Source organism: Ictidomys tridecemlineatus, chromosome 4, assembly GCF_052094955.1.
Source record: "Ictidomys tridecemlineatus isolate mIctTri1 chromosome 4, mIctTri1.hap1, whole genome shotgun sequence".
Taxonomy (NCBI): domain Eukaryota; kingdom Metazoa; phylum Chordata; class Mammalia; order Rodentia; family Sciuridae; genus Ictidomys; species Ictidomys tridecemlineatus.
The window spans coordinates 121,781,579-121,801,548 of record NC_135480.1 but is presented as its reverse complement, the minus strand read 5'-3'; positions in this window follow the sequence as shown (position 1 = coordinate 121,801,548).

The following is a 19,970-nucleotide window of genomic DNA, read 5'->3' as shown; positions in this document are numbered from 1 at the left end:
TCCCACAAGCAAGCCCCATGTTTTTTTTTTTTTTTTTTTAACATTTGAAATAGGCTTTAATGGTGCTCATTATTTGTTAGCCTCCAGGTGTGGGAGAACCACTGTTGCAGATGTAAGGACAGCCAAACTGGAGTTCTGGATATCAGCTGTTATGGATTTGAGTCAAATCATCTTCTTTTTGGTCTGTAGAAATTGCTTTAGTTAATCTCTCTGGAATCCAAATTGGCTGCTGTTCTCCCTGTGGAAACACACAAACAGACCCCCTATTCAGACAATCACTGGGTCAGGCCCTTTCCATTGTCTTTTTAGAATATCCTCCCAAAGTACCTTGGGCTTATGTACATTTTTTGGACACATGTGCCATTACTTCTGGCAAAATGCCAGGGGCCATTCGAACTCAGCTGTGGCTCTCAACACATGCCTTTCATTGAATGTAAATCATCACTGAAATAAAGGGCCTGTAAGTGAATATTGAACTTTTGTTAAATATGGGCATTATGAAGGATTTAGGAAGAACTGTATCTATGGCTCTAATTTATTTTGAAATGCATTAAAAAAAAGTTTCACAGATGGATAGAGGGATGGATAGATAGGAGAGAAAGAGAATATTCAGAGATTATAAAGTAAGTATAATACAATATATAATGACAGAATCTAGTTGGTAACTCAACAAGGGTTCACTACAATGTTTTCTCAGCTATGTTGTCTGAAAAGTTTTATAATAAATTTTAGAGAGTAAATCTATTAAGATTTGGGACTGCTGAGTTTTTCAGTATCTCTTTCTTTCTCTCTCTCTCTCTCTCTCTGTCTCTCTCTCTTTCTCTCTCTCTCTCTCTCTCTCTCTTTCTCTCTCTCTCTCACACACACACACACACATACACACACACACACACACACACACACACACACAATTTCTCTATTCTTTAGGAATTTCCAACCCCCAGTGTAAAGTTTATTAATTTGAATGCAAACATATCAGTAAGAATCATCTCCAAGAGATTTTTCAACATGTACAGGAAGAAATAGTGTGAGCCCAAAGCAAGTTTCTGTGGCCTAAATAGTTTGAGCTTGGATCCTAGAACTAGTGTTCAAGAAGCCTTTTTGTTTCCATACTAAAAATAATGAAGTATTCACATTTAATATAAGAACCATACATAGTACAATTTCATCACCCCAGTCCTGACATTGTACACTAGATCTATAAACTTGCTTATCCTGTACATTTCCTCTTGGTACCTTCTTGACTACATTTCCCAGTGTTCACCTCCCCTTCTATCACCATTCTTCCAAACAGTTCAAGCAGAGGACATATTTATAAACATATTTTATAAGGCCAAAATGGACTTTAAAGTATTGACCTTGTATACTGTGACCTTGCTATATGCACTTATTTCTCTTTTTTAATTTTTAATTTGTTTTAATTAGTTACACATGACAGTAGAATACATTTATATACTTTGATATAACATATATAGATGGGATATAATTTCTCATTTTTCTGAGTACACATATTATAGAATCATATTGCTCATACAGCCGAATACATACATAAAGTAATAATGTCTGTTTTATTCCACTGTCTTTCTTATCCCCAAATCTCCTGCTTTTGCTTCCTTTCACTTCCCTCTACCTAATCTAAGGTAATGCTATTCTTTGTTTTTTGCATTACAATTCTTAATACACATATATAGCACATTTTTTATCTCTGTATATAAAGTATGTTGACACCCAATTAAAGTCTCCATACATGTACTTTGTATAATGATGTCTATCACATTCCACCATCTTTGCTAATCCTTGGACCGCTCCCTTTCTCTCCCACCCCTCTGCCCTATGCCCTAATCTTCATCATGTGGGATTAGGCCCCAACTTCCTTAATAAGACTCCTATAGTGCAAGAATTAAAACCAAGAATCAATAAATGGATGGATTCAAACTAAAAAATTTCTTCTCAGCAAAAGAAACAACCTGTGAGGTGAACAGAGAGCCTACAACCTGGGAGCAATTTTTTACCCCTCAAACATCAAATAGAGCACTAATCTCTAGGGTATATAAAGAACTCAAAAACCTGAACACTGAAAAAAAAAAAAAAAACAAATAACCCAGTCAACACATGGGCTAAGGACCTGAACAAACACTTCTCAGAAGAGGATATACAATCAATCAATAAATATATGAAAAAAATTATCATCATCTCTAGCAGAGAAATACAAATCAAAACCACTCTAAGATATCATCTCACTTCAGTCAGAATGGCAGCTATTATGAAGACAAACAACAATAAATGTTTGTGAGGATGTATATATACTCTGTGTATACTTTAAATTTCTGGTTGCTTCTTTTCCATCTCTCCACATTCATTACTCATCTATTCTTGTGTTTGTCTACTTTTATCTATTAAATCACCTTGCATATTAATAATTAAATATTCTGTCTGATAATTATATAAAATATTGTCATTTTTGGTTCTGAAACTTGTTTTGTCATTTTAAACTGTGTTTTCATTTTGCTTTTTTGTGATGCCTTGTATTTGATAATTTGACCTGAAATAATGAAGTCTTTAATGAAAAAATTCATGTTAGTCAAACTAGAAGTTAAGAATGTATACAATGCTTGCCCTAGGTTTAGGTACTAGCAACTTCACAATTCACTAATATCTTTTTGTCTTTTTGTTTATCTTATCTCTTAAGTTTTGATATCACTAAGTGCTATCTCTCAAGAAGAATAGTTGTCTTGTAGTTCTCTCTCAGCTTTTGTACTCTTTCATTACACTAGAACCTATTGGCATTCTAGTAAAGAGTAAGTGTAAAGGAACATTTCTGTAGCTTTCTTATTAAATCTCAGGCTTTTAGTAAGCCTCTGTCTCAGTCCTGTGTCTTTCACAAGTGTTTCTCCAGGGGTCAAGCTGACCCCCAGACTCTTATTAAATCTGCGGCATTCTAAATCTGTGTCCTCAAGGCAATGAGAGCTATTGAATGCATGGTTTTTATTGTTGTTGATATTTTTTGTAGTTGAGGCAGGAAGACTAAATTGTACTAGAGTCTGGGAAGTATGGGATATAGCTTTGGCAGAGTCCTTTCCCTGCACAATCACAGCCTCTGTTTTGTAGAAGTCTATGATGTATTTCATGATGGTTACTCTTCCTCTCTCCCTGCAGAACTCTAGGGGATCTTGGGCTTTTGCTATGAGATTCTACTTCTATACTAGAAAACTGTAAATTTTTATGTATCAATTTTTCAGAAAAGAGAGTCAAGAAGCATTTATTTGGCCTTTATTGTCATAATGTTCCTCAATACGTGAATCAGCAGTCCAAATGAGGCTTGGCTACATTGCTGAGTATATCTATTACAACTATGCATTCACATATTAGAAATATAATTGTAGGGATTTTTTTGTGTGTCTCAAATTTTCCTACCAGTACTGATGTGGTTGGTTCTGTGTGTTGCCTAGTTTTTTTTTTCTCAGAAGAATTCTTCATTTATCGATTCTAATTTTAATATGTTAATTAAATTTTATCTAATTAATACACTTATGTTTCCTTGGCTTTGTATTGTTCATTTTCTAAATTCTTGATTGTCAAATTTTGTTTCCTTCCTTTTTTCTCATTTAAATATTAAGTGACATTTTTATTAAAATTAGCTTTTATATAAAATGTTCCAAAAACTATCATCTGTTTAACTGTGATGTTAATTGTTTATTTTATTCAAGAGTCATGTAGAACAGTATTACCAAATTACTAAGTGGTTTTCTGTCTAAGTCTGCCTTATATTTAAACCCTAAATATTAATTTCTGCTTATGTTAATTTTGTCAGCATCTGTAAAGTAGACTATGAGTTTTGTAGTTACTTACACTCTTTTTGGCCCCAAATTTACCAGTGGATTTTGCAAATTATGCCTAAGAACTTTAAAAGAAAGCATGGTATTTGTTAATAGACAATAAATGTGAATCTGTGGACTACTATATTTGTGTTCCTGTGAAATTTTTCTTGTATTTTAATCAGATGTCGCCATAATTAAGTACGTTTTGATATGTTAACTATGGACTGATTCAATCATAGTTTAAAGGTGAAAGACCCACATAAAAAGAAAAGGAGGTATATGTAAAACAGAACAATTTTAGAAGAAAATATAGAAATATTTTTACTAACATTACTAATTTACTAATATTAAAAATATTTTTAATTCAAGATGAGAAATATTTTTAAATGAGCCATAAACATATCAACCATTAAAAATAATACTTCTATTATATTATGTTTAAATACTATACTTCTAAAGACACAATGAAGGAAATGAAGACATACCACATTCTGCATGGAAGACATTTTTTATACATAATGTGTAACCCTCAGAGAATCATTATTTAAATAATAACTAACAATGCATAATAATAACTATGCATTTATTACAATTAAATTAGTTGATAGAAAACTTAGCCAGCAGAATAATAAACATTTTATAGAAGAGAAAAAAGGAATGGTCAATAAACAACAGAAATTATTTTCCCCTTGATTTGTTGTCATGACAGTGATAATCGAAGTCATAGCGGCATAGCTTTTTTGACACAAACTGGAATGGCAAAAATTAAAATCTCAAGATTTTCAGAGAATGTAAATCAAAGAAAACTCTTACACTGATGTTGGATTGCAATTGGTAGAGCTGCTTTGGGAAACAACTGAAAGTTATATTACAAAGCTATGTGTGATTATCTTTATGCTTGAACAGTATCACTCTGGGGATCGTAATAGAGATACATTCTTCCATAGGTGTATCAGGAGATATATGCAAAAATATTCACAGATCATAGTAACTGTCTCAGCACAAAAGAAATGATTCAAATTATTTCAATAGCAGAATGAATACAAAGGGATGTTCTTACACAACAGTGAAAATTCAATGAACAATCACCTGCAGTAATTTGGGTACACTTAAAAAAAAGTCAAGTGAACTTATTAAAAAAGATGTTACAATATTCCTTTTATACAAAGGTTGTCCAATTATCAAATATGTTCCTAGTTATTGGTATATATTTTAAAAACAAAAATTATTTTTAAGTCACAAATATAGTTGTGCTTGAGATATCTACAAACATATGTGGTAGAGTGATTATTGGTAATCTAATACTTTGGGATTCAAGTTTTCTGATTTGTATTAAACAACTGACAAAATGATAGGTTGCATTTTTATATTCTGTGACTCTTACATTAAATAGATGAAAGTAAAAAGTATTTTTTAAAAAAAACTCCATAACTTTCTCTAGAGCTGATTTGTTTTACTTTAAATTCATTAAAATATTTAGAAAGTTAAGAGCTATTTCTGAAAAAGATCATCTGTACTTTATCTTGATTATTTTCAGAGAAAAACTAAGTTTCTTTAATTATTAATCAAAACTTCTGGAGATTAATATATACCCTACAGAAATTTTAAATGTTTCTAGGTAATTTCATAGATTAATTTTATTTATCCATTTGTGTTCAGTTCTTTACAGTGTATAATTTTAACATTCTAAGAAAAGCAGCAGTTTTTATCCTCATGTTAACTTTCCACTGGTTATAAAGTAATGATGATGTCATCTCTGCTTCTTTTCTGAGGAAATAGAATCATCTGTCCTGTCTGGATACTAAATGTATGACTCCAATACAGTAATACATGATGATGCATTAATTTTTGATAAAATTGATAGGTAGTGGGTGGACATGAGCAGTGGAAACCTGAGGTTAAAGGGATAAATCTATAGATAGTTCTTTATTTTTAAAAGTAATTTACTTAGAGCCTCTCTGGCCCTGCTCTGGCTTATGCCAAAAGGATATGTTACATTCTTTAGCAAGCAACCTTCTTTCTGTAGGAAAAATGCAGACCCAAAGGCACCTCCTTGCTAACACAAAGACAGCAAGTTACCCTCCAAGAGGTGACTCTTGTGATCTTTATGCAGGCCAAAGTTCCAGAACTCAGGACAGGATTATTAGAAGTAAAGACCACCAACCATAAAATCCATAAGAACAAGTTGTAATTGGAACATGTCAGCATAGGCCACTATAACACAGAATTGCCTTTGGAAATTTTGCATGTCATTATAGTAGTAAAATTTCACCTCCCTGGGTTTTGCTTGCATGCCTGTGGGTAATAGCATGTGAAATGAAGATTAGGAAATCTGGTGCAATCCCATTTTCAGTCAAAAGTCCAGAGCTGGACTTTGGCAGGAACCTCTGGGTATTTCTCTGAGACACTCAGTAAAGCTGAAGGGCAGGAACGAGTGTTGCACCATCCCTCTCCTCTCTGAGGACCCACTCTCTACAGTTTTCCCTTAACAATGTCCCTTTTAGCTTTTTCATTTTCCTTATAAACTGCTGTTACTATTACCATGTGTGGCTTGATTGAATTTTTTCCTGTTGGTTGCAAAGAGCAGGTGGTCACAGGTAGCCACTTTGGTTCTGTGGATGGACCTTGCTCTTTAACAAAATAAGTTAACTTTTACATTTTATTTATGTCTTTTTTGTACTTGTGATTTTGGATAATGTGCATGCCTACTGAGGCCCATATTTTTCCTGTTATCTAGTTGATATTACAAGAGTGGTGTTAAACAAGTGAAATAATGAAGCACTGTCTATATAAACAAAATATATTGATTTAATTATAGTTTAATATTTAAATTATTATGTATAATAGTTCACTATTTAAAGAATCAGCATGAGGTCTCATTAACATGAAAACCACTGTCTGAGAAAAATTTTTATGCCACTTTTTAAGTATTTAATACTGATACTTTTCAAAATTAATAAAGCAAGCCAGGTGCAATGGCACATGCGTAGAATTACAGTTTCTGGGAAGGCTGAGGCAGAAGGGTCATAATTTTGAGGTTAGGCTCAGCAATTTAATGAGATCCAACTCAGCAAGACCAATCTCAAAATAAAAAAATAGAAAGGGACAAAGATGTAACTCAGTAGTAAAGCACTCCTGGGTTGAGTCCCCAGTGCCTGCCCCCCAACACAAGGAAAAAGGTATGGGATGTTTTAACATAGGGAACCACTAGGGAAAAATGCAATATGTGACTATTATGCATTAAAGTGATTATTTACATAAAAAAGATTTCCTGTCTTAAAAGTTTACTTAGGCGATGGGGATGTGGCTCAAGCGGTAATATGCTCACCTGGCATGTGCAGGGCGATGGGTTCAATCCTCAGCACCACATAAAATAAAATAAAGATGTTGTGTCCACCAAAAACTGAAAAAATAAATATCAAAATTCTCTCTCTCTCTCTTTCTCTCTCTCTCTCTCTCTAAAAAGTTTATTTAGAACTTGATAGTAATGGTGAGATTGTTACATATATTTTATAGCATATTATTTAAGTAATTATACTTTTTAAAATAAAATAATTTAGACAAGATTTTTGAAGTATATATTTCTGTCTCATAATTAAAAATGTCATAATAGGTTTAAATAACTTGATATTTCTGCTTTGCACAAAACAGATTTAAACATCAGGCCATATCCAGGTGATAGACACCTTCCCTTCTTCATATTTGTTTTTTATTTATGTTATCATTTGAATTCAAGCTAGTTAAATATTTTGAGAAGGATATTGCATACACTAAAATGGTTCTTGTAAGCCAAACTATCCAGATTAGTTATAGCTCAGGGAAGAGTTTGCAAAATAATAATGCTATTGTGGCTTTGTGCTTTCCTATTTGCTGCTTTTATTTTTTATATCACTGAAAGTACATCCCACACAATAGCTTTATAAAAAATAAAAATCATGCCTCTAGAAAAAGTATACTTTGTATGCTTTAGCACTAAGCATAATATTCTACCAATAAAATCTGATGTTTGTGTTCAGCTGCTAAAAGGATTTGTAGTTCAGAGACCATCTTAGAAAATGAGTGAGTCAAATCAGGTGAACTCCAAACTTCATCTAAATTAAATTCTGCCATTTCAACTTCACATAATAATATTTACTGACTAGTATCTCAAACTTAAATTAATTTAATCCACAGGGATGGTATGCTATTCCAGCATCTGTTGTATATTAAATTATCACAAGTTTATTACCATATTGAGTATCTTATTGTAAAAAGCAATAAAATAAATTTATTTAAAATGCATAACTACATAATCTGTTTTATATATTGAAAGTACCTTAAACTCAATAATCATATAAAAAACTAATTCAAATATCTATTGATCAGGAAATTGTAATTTTACTTGATATAATATTAGCATTGGAAAATTTATTCCTGAGGATATTATCTGCAACTTCCAGCTGTTTCCTGTAGTTATCAGCCTGTCTATATCATTAATATTGTTCTCATAATAGCTGTATAAGGCAGATATAATTATCTGGCATTTTACTACTGAGGATGTTAAGCCAAAGAGATTGAGAGAAACTTATCTATGGATTCAAAGAAAATAAATGGTAAAGTCATATTTTAAATCAAAGCAATAATAGTTATTATCATAACAAAGGAATATCCAAATAAAAATATTTGGCAATTGACTAGTTTTGTGGCCATTTAATCCAAGATATGCTTGATTCAAAATTTCACAAGCATTTGATAAAACATCGAATTAAATGTAATTTACTTTGAAGTTTAAAGCCTGTTACATTTTTCAGATTTAAATAATGTCTCATTCATGTGGCAAACAGTAGTGGAGATTGGATATGTTATTAGTTTTCTAGGGTTGCCATACAAAATACCATAGACTAGGCTGCTTAAACAACAGAAATTGATTTCCTCACAGATCAATATCTAAGCTGGTTTGGTTTCCTTTTAAATGAAGGAAGCTTTAGAATCTCTTCTTGGCTTCAGACAACTATTTTTCTCCCTGGGTCTTCATGTAGTTTTCCCTTTGAACATATTTGCATTCTAATCTTTTTTCTAGTCATATTGGATTAGAGATGACCATAATAACTGAATTTTTCCATAATAACATCATTGAAACTCTACACGTATATCATGTTTTTAGATATTGGGTTCAAGGACTTCAATATATGACTTTGGACAATACAAAATTCAGCTCATAAACCCATTAAACTTCCTGATCCCTAAATATACTACAAAAAGATAAAGTAGTCAAAATAGTTTTAGTACTGACATAAAAGAGACTGACAAATGGAACAGAAAGAAATCTCATAAATATATTCACTCATTTATAATCAATTTATTTTTTAAAAAAGATGCCAAAAACACATAATAGGGAAAGAACAATAACTTCAATAATTGTTGAAAATTGATATCCATGTGCAGAAAAATGAAATGAGACCCTAATCTCCTGCCATATATAAAAATCAACTCAAAATGCATTAAATAATTCAACATAAGACACCACACCCATAAGAAATAGGATACAACATGGAAAAACTCCATGACACTGGCCCAGAAAATAAATTTTTGGGTAGGACTCCAAAAGCACAGGCAACAAAAACTAAAATAATTCTGCACAGAAATGGTAACAACAGGAACAAATGCAATAGATAGATTGAGAGTCTATATTTGTAAATGGTACACCAAATAAGGAGTTAATATTCAGAAAGGTAAGCAAGTGCTTTAACTCAATATTAAGAAAACAGCCTGATTAGAAAATGGAAAAAAGACCTGACTAGACATTTCTCAAAAGAGCACATAAAAAGGGACAAGAAGTACAGTGAATATAAAAGATGCTTAGTACTACTAAGCAATAAGGGAAATGCCAATTAAAATGATAATAAGATATCGTCTATACCTATTATAATAGTTACTATAATAAATTAACATTTAGTAAACTTTTTCACTGCTTTGACCAAAGACCTGACAAGAACAATTTTAGAGGAGAAAAAAATTTATTTTGAGGCTCATGTTTTCAAAGTTCTCAATCCATAGACAGCTGACTCAATTGCTTTGAGCCACAAATGAGGCAGAATATCCTGGTAGAAGAATATGGCAGAGAAAAACAGTTTAGGACATTGAACAGGAAAGCAGAGAAAGAGCCCTCCCCTCTGCAAAAGAAAAAACGTATTCCCCAAAGGCATGCCCCAATGACCCACCTCCTGCAGCCACACCCTACCTACCTACAGTTGCTACCCAGTTTATCCCTATTAGGGGATTATTAGGGAATTAATACATTGATTAAGTTAAACCTTTCGTAACACAACCATTTCACTTCTAAACTTTTTTGCATGAGCTTTTGTGGAACACATCACATATAAATCATAATAAACATAAACAAATGTTAGAAAATAGAGAAAAGAGGATTCTTGCACATTTCTGGTGAGATATTATTAGCACAGCCGTTATGGAAAATGATACAGAAGTTCCTCAAAATATTAAAAATAGAATTATCATTTGTTCCAGTTGTCACACTACTGGATATATATCCAAGAGTTAAGAAAGCAGCCCATCACAAAGACATCTGCACTCTCATGTTTATTTCAGTATTACTCTCAATAGTCAATATATGTAATCAACCTTGCATCCATCAACTAATGAATGGATAAAGAAAATATGGCATAGGATAAAATGGAATATATCTATCAATAAAGTAAAGTCTCTCATTTTTGACTTCAGGGAGGAGCTGGAGGACACTTTGTTAGGTTAAATAAATCTGGTACATAATGACAACTACTAGTACATGATATCACTTTACCTGTGGAATCTGATAATGTCAGACCCATAGAAACAGGGTAAAATGGTGATTATCAGAAGCTGAGGGTTGGAAAGATTGAAGAGATTTTAGTCAAAGGATGAAAATTTTCATTTACACAGCAGGAATTTGTTCAAGAAGTCTATTGTGCATTATGGTGACAATGATTATTATTTTTTTTAAAGAGAGAGTGATAGAGGGAGAGACAGAGAGAGAGAATTTTTTTAATATTTATTTTTTAGTTATTGGCGGACACAACATCGTTGTTGGTATGTGGTGCTGAGGATCGAACCCAGGCCGCACGCACGCCAGAGGAGTGCGCTACTGCTTGAGCCACATCCCCAGCCCAACAATGATTATTAAGAATATAAATCATACAATTGAAAATGGCTAAGAGTAGATTGTATATATTCTTACCACACACTGGAAAAAAATTAAACATGTGCCATGTTGTTTTGCCTCACCTCGGGCCCAGAGCAACAGATTCATCCCACCTATGAACTAAGACCTCTAAAACTGTGGGACTCAAATAAATGTTTCTCCTCTAATACTGTTCTTGTCAGATATTTTAGTCACAGCAATGAAAAAGCTGTTTAAAAGATAAATGATCCAAACATTCACTTTTAATTTTAATATTTTTATATTTTATTTTCCTGAGAAGAAAGGGAGCAATGTGGGAGTTCAGGTCAGATTAAAGTCTGGTTGGAGAATAAAAAGTTGTAAATTACTGTGCAGATGGGTGCTTTTATGAAAGAGAAACAAAAACATGAGTGCTGAACAAATATTGCTACCTCTGAAACATGTCAATTAGTATCATGAGGATGGCAGAAGTTAATATTTTTTTTTCACCAGGAGGTGTGAAGATTGAGAAGCTGTCCCCATAAAAAGGCCAGAGTGGACAAGGCCTTTATATAGGAATGTAGAGCTTTAACATCTTTAGAGTTATCAGGAATGTAAACACAACATTTAACTTTTAATGTTTCAGATGTTCATTTCTATAAGATGTAGTTAAGCTACTCAATGTCATCTGATCTTGTAAGGTTTTGCTGGTATGACCTCCTTGTCTAGTAGAGATCCCTTTATTTCTGTTACTAGGGCTGGATAATCATACTAGCAAACATCAGGCCTACCTGTGTAAGTTAGGAATATCTGTAGGCCTTAAATTAACTAAAACTGAACTTCTGACTTTGGCAGTTTCCCTTAATAGTTTCTTTTAACAGTTATCAAGCATTTCCTACCTGAGAGTCCCTCTTTGTAGCCTCCAGTCTTACTTATTTTAGGGGCTAACATAATTATATATCTTAAGTTATATTTAACTATTATTATTTATCTTTAAATGCCCAGGATTGGCTATGTTTTGGTTTTAACTGGTTTGGCTAGGTATTTAAGATGAAGCAAGTCAAACTGACTTTTGTTTCTATCTATTATTAAGAGTCAGCTGAGTTTCCATGGGAGTCACTCTTGGGGGAACTTGAGAGCAATTTCTTAGTTCTGCACGTGCCATTTGTTCTAGGAGGGGGTTCAGGTCTTGCTGACCATGTGGCTTCCCTGGGAATCACTAGGATGTCTCCCTTCTACAATAACCCTCCTTTTCATGGCAAGTGCATTGATTGGCTTTCTGTTCTCCAGGGGTCTCATTAACTCCCTGATCGGGAGGTTATGTGCCCCAGAGTTGTAAACCTCTTTAGAAAAGTTTCCTGTTCCCTGGGTTTACACTGACTCAGAGGGAAAGAGCCATATATTGGTTCTTGGTCCCTTTTAATTTAACTTAAATTTTTAAGACTTGATCTTAAACATCTATCAAGTCAGTTTCACCAATCTCATATATTAAGAATATTGAGCTTTAACTTTAATGTCTGTAACCTCATATCAATTGGGATCTGTGCTATTCTATCAGTCCTTTAAGTGATGGCTTATTATCCTAAATTAACTCAGGTTGTGTGTTCTTGAAGCAATAACTCTGTAAAACATTAACTAGCAACATTAAGACAGTTTATAAGGAAAATTAAAATAAAATTAACCAGATTAAAAACATATTTAGTTTGTGTAATACTTAGCTCAATTGTGACCAAGTTATATTATAATAACTACTTGAGATCCTAGTAATCTTAGCAACAAAAATCAATCTTTTCAATACAACTTTAAATGAACTGAAATATGGCCTGCTGTGCAGTCATTCTGACATACATTAAGATGGGAGGCAGAGCCTTATCTCAGTTAAGGTAGGGCTCTTTATTAATCTTTATACATCTTAAGAAAACTGTTCTAGTTTGAAGCTGATTTCTGTTTCTTAAATATCATTTCATAAAGTTTACATATATTGTTGTTTAAGGTCACATAAATATTAGCTAAGACACTATGATATTACATTTAAAACATGAATTACAAAAAGGCTGAGAACTTTTAACCTTTGTGGAAAAGAACACAAAATGTTGTGTTCTTCAATATTAACATTTACATACTTTAGGTTCTCATTAACTTAAAATACATTTAAATTGCATCCCAGTAACAGGTAACATAAAACTCTAGATCTTATTCATAAAAGGTCCAGTTATAGAACATTAAATGGTATAAATAAATCTCCAATATGAAGTTTATCATCATTACAAGTCCCAAATTACCATACAACTTTAGTTTGGAGAACACCAGCTTGATAAAATGTTCTTTTAAAGTTCATACTTTAAAAACATGTATATCTGGAAGATATGAACATATTTAATATATAAAAAATAGCAATAGCATCATAATTACATTGATGTTTGTATATTAATTAAGTTTAGCTCTTAGGAAATACCATTATAATATTTTAAAATAAAAATTGTTTAACCATAATTATATAATCCTTAATTTAAGATTACTTGCTCAAAAAATAAGATTTAATAATCATAATGTTATAGGTAAATAAATGTTTTAAGAGATCCTCATTTTTAACACACAGATTAAACTTTGGTTTATATCAGTATATTAACATTTGACCTTAAAGAAAAACCTCAAATAGCCTTGACTATTTTTTTACATATATCAAACCAATTCATATAGTACTTCTAGTTTTTCTTTTTTATCTGTTATCCGCCTTTTGTTCACAATATGAAACAATCCTTGTAAAATTTTGAGATTAGACAAATTATTTCATTTTAATAAAAAGACATACTTTATGTTGTTTACATCACTCTTAATAGAAACAGTTGAAACTTTTGGGCCTTCACACATAAAAATCTTCAATTAACCTTTGTATACAAAATTACATCTGTTTACCATTTTATGAAAACATATGTTTAAGTATATAGAATTATGCCCACTGGAACTTTACATTTTTAGTAAAACCTTATTAGTGTTGACATAGTAACTTTAAACCCTTTCTTTCATTTACCAATTTATGAAAACATCAATAATGTTACACAATGGAATTGAAGGAGTTAAGAGTACTTGATAGTATATTTAATCGTTAGCATTTTAACCTTGTAATTTAATCAGATGTCTAACAAACAAAATTACTAATAAATATGAGTAATCCCATGTCAAATCTATTTTACTTATTTTACTAAAATATCAGAGAAGTAAATTGAACAGTATTAGCCATTTTCCTTGTTGAAGAAAATTTCTAGAACCAAGGAATATTAGACATGTTATAGATATTTATATTTTATTAACTTTTTTATCACCTAGAGAGACTTACTAGTTAAGTTTAAAGACATATTTATTTTCATCTGTTTACCCAATTTAAATTGATCCATTTTAAATCACATGAATTAAAGGAATTTGGATCCAATTTTTAATTTTATGAGTGCTCCTTATATATCTGCCAATTTTCATATCATGTACATGATATATGGACATATGGAGATACAGACATAGAACATATAACACAAGTGTGCACACATAACACAATTGTAAAGGCCTTGTAGATTTTTGCAGGTAAAACTTCCATTGCACTGTTTTAAAACTCTATAGTTAAATAAAAATAGGGCTGATTGGAAAAACGTTAACCTAGGTGTATAAGGTCAAAATCATGAGCTCAAAAAATACAGTCTCTAAGAAAAAGCAAGGGTCCTAAAAAAAATGAACAACCACTAATTAGTAAAGTATTCTACAATTCACTTTTTGGTTTAGTCTAATATAAGTTCAGGTAAAGAGAACTTTTAGTTTCCTTTTTAGGGTTTAAGACCAGTCTCCTACTGAGTTTTCATTTGCATTTCAATGCAAGTCCTGGCTTAGGTCTGGAAGGAGCTAGGGAAAATTACTGTTCTGAGAAGAAACCTCATGCCTAAGGCATTTTAACCATTTCTTTTAGTCTTTAGTTGGACTAAAATTATGATACTTACTTTCTATTAACTTTGGGAACAAAGCTATGAGGTTAAGTTTCTTACTAAGATAAGCCATTAGTAAGTTTCTTAATAAGATAAGCCATTTGCTGTTGAGCAGGTTCACTTCTTTGTGTGGCCATTCCTAGGTTTGTCTTTCTCTTTCAGTGACAACCAGGATAAATCTTGCTCTAAAGCTTGCTCATAACTCAGGGGGAGTAAACCTTTTGGTAATAGGTTGTTTAAATATGTTTTAAAGGTTGAAGGTTAAGTGGTGAGAACAGAAAAGCTGGCATTTCTATTCAAGGGGAAATTGACTTTTTGTCCCTTATAGGGAAGCAGAAGAAGCATACTAGGAATATTTGAGGGTAAAGTTTGGCTAAAGGTTACCTCCACAAATCTAAGGCAGGTCAGAACTTGGGACACTGTGTACTCAGGTCAATGGTTCTCTAGGCCTGGACAGAAAAGTAAGAAATGGCCTCGGCAGACAAAGCCCAACATGCCTTCTCTGTATTGAATGGTGATTGAGAGTCTCCTAGGCTGGGAAAACTTTCACCTGAATTTTAAAGGGTTGTGGGTGCATTAGCTGCATTTAAGTAGCCATTTGGTGCTCATATCATCCTCCAGAAGAAAAGAAAGTAGCACAGCAGCACTGGTGGTGAAAGGATAAAGAGGAGCTGAAGGAAAGGAGGGGTCCTCCTCAGAGTCCTACTATGCTCACACATTCAAGGCAGCACCTTTGCATTTAACTCAGTTTTTGATTGTTAAGACTACTTATTTTATCTGTTACAAACCAACTTTTATTTATAAGATTGTACAATGCTTTAAAAACCCATTCATATGCAGTTTGTTAAAGTAAAACATCATATTTTAGACACATTTACATCTATAGGTAGCCCATTCATCCAAGATCATTCCCAAGAAACTATCTATAATATCAACCCATTGTTGCCCATGTCTTAAAGGGCCAGAAACAGATACAAACAAAGACACAATGACAGACAGACAAAAAGGAGCTCCAAACTATGGCTGACAGACCAGAACCTTTAAAACAGACAGACTAGATAAGGAAGAAAAATCTCACCAAGTTTCCAACTCTCTTTTAATCATGATTCCTACACCAGTGGCACCATAGATGTCCCCAGGAATTGGCCTGATGTTCTCACAGGCAACCAGATGTGTAAAATCAAGGGTTTTGGTGTGGTGACTTTACTTATAAAGGGGGAAACTGAATGCAGTAGACAGAGATGGAGCAATTCTTACATTGTATGGAAGGAAAACGGGAGTTCCCCAAAGCAAAAGGGGCTTCATCAGCTGCTGGGATTCCTTAAGTCCCTCCCTTTACTTACAGGATTTGCTCTTCTGGTTTGCTTCAACCCTAGGCACACTTCAATAATATCTCTTAACTTTCCAGTAGTCAGCTCTCAAACAGTTGTTCTTACATCCTCAGCATGCAGTTGCCTAGAGAGCTAGGATGCCCCAAGAAAGTGCAACAGGAGCTCCTCTAGAGCCCCCTCCCCTGGGGTGTTGAAATTTGTAACTGAGAGTTTGGTCCCTGTCCTCAAAGCCAATTAATTCCAATAATGAGAACATGGTTTTGAGAAAAAAAAAAGAGAAGTTGTGACTCTCTTGATCTGGAGGCACAAGGGATTTTTGAAGAGTTAACTTTGGTAAGGGTTTCCGGGGTGCCGGATGACAAGTTAGGACTTACTTGCCAATTTGGGAGATATTCAGTTCTTAGATCCCCACCAGGTATTTCTCTCTAGAGTGGGTGTACTCAAGGCAGCCAACTAGTGGAAAAAAATATTTCTTCCCTAATACCACTTTACAAAGGGGAGTAATGTGTATCAAAGTTCTTGAAAACACAGCTCAAAGGGGTGTCAGACTTACTTGCTTGTTTACCCATTTTGATGTTCAATTATATTAAGTTTTTACTAAAGAAAACACACAACAAAAGGCAGAAAAAAACATACAACACAGAACAAGACACAAGAAAATAAGAACCATGCGCCAAAACCGATGAGCAGGGCAATGTCTTGATAATGCTCCAGGACAGGAGTGGATTGTACCCTGTCAACTACCTCACTGTCCTTCCAGAGGAATTCCTTACTGAACAAGTACCAGAGGACAGATCATTTGTGTGCCTCACCAGGAAACTTCTCTGTCTTCAGAGATCTCCCTTAAGTGAATACCAGATGTTATAAGAGTGCCACTTTCCTATGGAGGCCTCCTCCAGCAAATGCTAGCTATTGTTTTAGTGCAGCAGTTATCTCCAGCAATCCGAGAAACTGAAGGCACACCCTGGTGCCTTGGGACATCCCAAGTCACACACCCCGTAGTGTGGCTCTCCAGTCTGAAGTCCCGGAATGAAGGTCTGGCTTCAGAATTTTTTCAATCAGGTCTCTCTGGGGGACCCCAAATGTTAAATCACAATCCAAAGAAAAGACTACTGACTCCAATTAAAATCAAATTAAAACAAGCTTGTATTTCCGACCAGCCGGGGCTGTCTCTCCTGAAACCTGTGGGAACAGAAGACAGCCCCATAGCTCTCTATGAGCGCAGCTTTGTAGCACAGAAAGTTGCAAAAAAGAGGGGGGTGTCTTGAGAACTTACAGATAATGGGGATTTTGACAAGCATAACACAAAGGCTGGTTAATAGTCTAAATGGATCAGCGCTTAAGGAGTAAACTTAGATCCCAACATCAGAATTTATGAGGTGTCATTAGAGCATCAGAGAGGGTCATTATCTGGCCAGGGAAAGCCAGGCATAGGTGAGTTCAAGGCATGGGCAGGCATTCCAGACAAGTTTAGAAATTCCAGTATTTTATACTAAAGCCTTTCATGCCTTTGTGGTGAGATGGCTCCCAATATTAGCTGGGTTTATCAGTATCACTCTAAAATCAATGTCTATTCAATATTTTATTTTTTAAAAATATTTATACTAAGTTATAGACTCTGTATCTCATTATTGAAATCCATGGTTTTTTAAATTTGTTATTTGTCCTTTCTATTGATTTTTGACTCATGATTTTGTTCTTGTATTTATTAATCTTCTCATTGTAAACTTCTATTTTTAAAATTAGTTCAATGGATATTTGAAGGAACTGTGGCTTTCTCCAGACAAGATTTGTATGTAAGATTTCATCAGAAGCTAGGGGTCAACAATCTTAGAACCATTTTATAATTCTTTAACTACTTGTAGCTTATGTGGGATTCTCATATCAGCCTCTCAATGTTGGAAGTCTAAAGACTAAGAACCCTGATATTGGTCATACTAATACTGTCAGTTACCTTTAGTGTTACACTTTTTTAGTGACCCTTGAGCCTTCATACCAACTCACAATGAATCCTAGGCTTCTGTTTTTTCTTGTTGCCTATGTGTAACTAATAAGTTGATAATCAGTACAAAATGAACCTGCTTCACAGCTATATTTCTAATGATTCTCTACTTAAATATTTAAAAGATTATGCAATCTGAATTAAATAACTCAGTTGTTCATTATTTAAGCAGATATTTTCTAATAAAAGTATTGTGAAAATGTCTCCTCCTTAGAATTTCTATGAACTATATTTTCATGGAGGAATGTAAGATCAATTATAATTTACCAAATATTCTGTCTCTATAATAGATGTAAATTAAATAACTATGGTAATTTAATAAATCATACTATTTTTTCTTAAGAATTATAAAAATGATGAATCATACAAAATTAAGTTTTAATTTTATTTAAAAATTATGTAAGTAAATAAGCAGTGTCTATCTTATTTTATTTATCAAAAATTTGCTCTGAGTAAAGATTTCCAGAGAAAAGTATAAATAAGAATATCATTAATGAACCAAAACATTTTTTGTGTTAAAAAAGAGATCCTATGGAGTTTCTATCATTTTTTTTATAAAATATAAATATATTTCATCAGATGAACGGTAGCATGAGAAGCTTCCTGAGAAAGGGGCATTATTTGGAGTTTAAATCATATAAATAGAATTCAAATTTCTATATTACAGTTACTCCATGACTTTATGTTTGAGAGAATTTCATCCCCTTAGGAGAAGAGATACAACACAATTTCTTGTGCATTCCTAAGAAGGTAAATCCATTTTCTTCTTACAACCTCAAATTCTTTTTTATGTTTTAAAAAGAATGCTCATAAAATATTTTGAGTGAATGCCCAATAATGAAATAATGATGGGCTTTCTTCCTTGGATATCATCAGTAAATGCATGCATGCTGATGGTGGTATGATAGCTAGCACAGACAGAGGAAATGAGCAAAGGAATATCTTTTGCAAAGAAGTAGATCATCTCATGCCATAACCTTTGCAACATCACTTATACTTCATTTTATTTGTGACAGAAATACTCTATACAGTTCCCCTTTTCAGAATTCCAATAACTAGAGTTCATTAATCTAAATTGATACTTGTGCTGTGCTGAGTCAAATGGTAGGAACAAAAATGCATTAAAAAAAGCAAGAGGTCAGCAACAAATATACAAGAGAGGGAGAAAGCTTTTATAATGATTCATAATAGCAATAGAATATTTTATTTTTAAGCCACATTCTTGAGATATCATATATCATAAAATTAATCTATTTTAATTGTACACTTTCAGAGTTGTGAAAACAAAATAATAATCTAATTTTGAACATTTTCATCATCCCCAAAAGTAATGTCATGTCCATTGGCATGTTCCCTCCACTGGCCTTAAGTTAATCTCTACTCAGCTTTCATCTCTAAGATTTGCCTATGCTAGAATTTTATATAAATTTAATTATGGTATCCTTTATGAATGGCTTTTATTACTTTATATGTCTTGAGGAACACTTACGTTACAGAATTCATCACTACTTATTTCATTATACCATTGAACAGTGTACTACATTTTATTTTCCATTTATCTGTTGTCATCTATTTCCATTTTATGCTGTTATTGATAATGCTGCTATGAACATTCATGAACAAAACTGTATATAGAAATGTGTTTTAATTTCTCTTGGGTAAATAACCAGGAGTGAATTTCTGGATTTGTACCTCACATTTTAAGAAACTGCACTT